General features: G+C 38.6%; 1 pseudogene; it reads left to right on the forward strand.

The window, feature by feature from the left end:
- The first annotated feature begins 239 nt into the window (after positions 1-239).
- LOC122298848 lies at positions 240-2,442 on the forward strand (annotated as a pseudogene).
- The last annotated feature ends 339 nt before the right edge of the window (positions 2,443-2,781 follow it).

The following is a 2,781-nucleotide window of genomic DNA, read 5'->3' on the forward strand; positions in this document are numbered from 1 at the left end:
CTCTCAACCACATAGTTACACACCCAACTAAACAAATATTAGGGGGAAAATGTAAGGATAGATGAAGCAGAAAGAAAGCATGACAGAATCTGATGCAGAAAATTTCTGAACTTGGAAGTGTGTTTGCTGCTATTTTTTTAGGTGCTCAACATGAGGTAAGAGAGGGAAAAAGGATGGAGTTTTAAATATAAATTGCACTTAGTTAAGTTAAAAATGAAATTTAAGCCAAAGTGCCAGCCATGCAAATACAATTAAAACTCATATTTGGTGTTTGAAAGAACGGTCATGTTGAAATCATAGCGAATGACCAAGGAAACCGTATCACCCCTTCATGGGTTGCTTTTACTGACAGTGAGAGACTGATCGTGAGGCTGCAAAGAACCAGGCAGCCGTCAACGCTGAAAGGACCATTTTTGACGTCAAGAGTCTTAATGCAAAGAAGTAATTCATCGGAAATCAAAACTTTTTGATTTCCGATTATATATCCATTTCTTTGGAAATGGTAGTGACAGGCTTTTCTATAAACACACAGATTTGAAGACAAGGAGGTTCAGAGAGACATGAAGCTTGTGCCCTACCAGATTGTGAACAAGGATGGAAAGCCTTACATTAAAGTGAAGATTACGGATGGTGAGACCAAGGTTTTCAGCCCTGAGGAGATCAGTGCCATGATTCTGACTCAGATGAAGGAAACGGCTGAAGCATTCCTTGTGCAGAAAATCAAGGATGCCGTTGTGACAGTTCCTGGTGAGTAAAGAAACAAAAAACTGTGTACCTAATACTTTTACTTGATTGATATAGAAAATTTCTACTTTCTTAAACCCTGTCGTTAATTTCAGTTACACAAATTTTAATATTTGTTGCAACATGCAGCGTAATGTTATAGAAACCCAAAGGTAGGCTACGAAGGATGCGGCAGTCTTCGCTGGACTGAATATTGCGAGAATTATCAACGAAGCAACTGCTGATGCCATCGCTTATGGTCTAGACAAGAAGGGTGGTGAAAAGAACATCCTTGTGCTTGACCTTGGTGGTGGGAGTTTTGATGTCAGTATCTTGACACCTGATTCAGAGGTTTTTGAGGTTCTTGCCACTAATGGAGACACTAATCTTGGAGGTTAGACCATATATTCTTATACCCTGTTTTATTAGTTGTTAAAATTTCTATAAGAGAAAACATGGATTGAAAGGAGCAGTAAATTATATATGTTCTTGGATGCCTATATAAAGTTTTGATTATGTCTGAAAGTTTCCAGTCTCCTAGAGATTAATTAGGGTGATTTGACTACTTGGACTGCAACAAACCGGGGAGGGGGGGGTTTCAGATTGTGTACTTCAACACTGTTTAGTGGTTCAGCATGTTTTATTTATCATAAGAAAGGCAGATATAAGAGTATTATGTATACAAGCAAATGCCAAGTATCTGTTTTTTATGAGACAGAAGTTTGTATTAGGCTCCCCTATAAGTTAAAATTTAGTGCTCTAAGGAAGGTCAATTTCCTTGCAGGTGAGGATTTTAATCATAGAATTATGGACTATTTCATCAAATTGATATATATGTATGGCAAGGACATCAGCAAGGAAAACAGAGCTCTTGGGAAGCTGAGGAGGGAAAGTGAGCGCGCCAAGAGAGCTCTTAGCAGCGAACACCAAGTCCATGTCGATATTGAATCACTTAATTGGGTGTTAACTTCTCTGAACCATTGACCCGAGCTAGATTTGAGGAGCTGAATTAAAGATTTGGACTGAAAGACCATTAGTCCATCTTAAGAAGGCTATGGAAGATGCCGGTTTGGAGAAGATAAAAATTGATGAAATTGTGCTTGTTTGTGGAAGCACTTTCTATCCAAATGTTCAACAGCTTCTTAAGGACTAAAAATCTAGAAACTCACCAAACAAAGCTGTGAACCCAGATGAGGCAGTTGCTTATGGTGCTGTTGTACAAGGAAGCATATTGAGTGGAGAGGGTGGTGAAGAAACTAAAGGTACTACTTTTCTTTTCATATTATATGTTTGCAATAATCTTATCCATGAGATGGTGCTACCATAATGTAGACAACTATATGGGCAGCACTGACAATGTGCCTTGTGAGATTCTTGATGCTATTATCGCGTTTTCTGTTACGTGGCTCCACTGACCCTTGGAATTGAAACTGTTAGTGGAGTGATGTGGAAATTGATCCCAAGAGACACTGTTATCCCAACTGAAGAAATCGCAGGTTTTCACCACTTACCAGGATCAGCAGACTACCGGTACCATTCACATATGGTACCGACACGTAGTAATATTTTTCTTCCAGCATGGAAAATTTTTTTCCTAGTTGGGTCTTAGCTTTCTTGAACTGTTAATCTAAAAGTTGGATGCTCCTATTATGATACCAGGTCTTTGAAGGTGAAATTAGGTCTTATAAAGGATTGCATATTAAGTCTCGGGAAATATAAATTCTAAATAGAGAAGGATTCCTCCAGGTCCAAGGTTTGCTTTCTGACATGCAGAAAATGTTTATCAATAGTACTGGCTTTGCCAGTAATTAGTGCCTCTCAGAACTCTATTACCTTCCACAAGTACTTAATAGTTGATGCGACGGTAAGGGTGATAGAGCAATTCACACAAATGGGCTGACATTCATGTTAGCTGCAACAATTTAAGCCATGGTACCATGGTAGCATATTACATCTCCGATGCTTAATTATCCTAAAAGCATATTGGATTTTGCTAAACTGGACATAACAAATGTTAGTTGACAACTATTAATGGCCACACACAAATGACTGTCAGAA

This window comes from Carya illinoinensis, chromosome 16 (assembly GCF_018687715.1).
Source record: "Carya illinoinensis cultivar Pawnee chromosome 16, C.illinoinensisPawnee_v1, whole genome shotgun sequence".
Classification (NCBI taxonomy): Eukaryota; Viridiplantae; Streptophyta; class Magnoliopsida; order Fagales; family Juglandaceae; genus Carya; species Carya illinoinensis.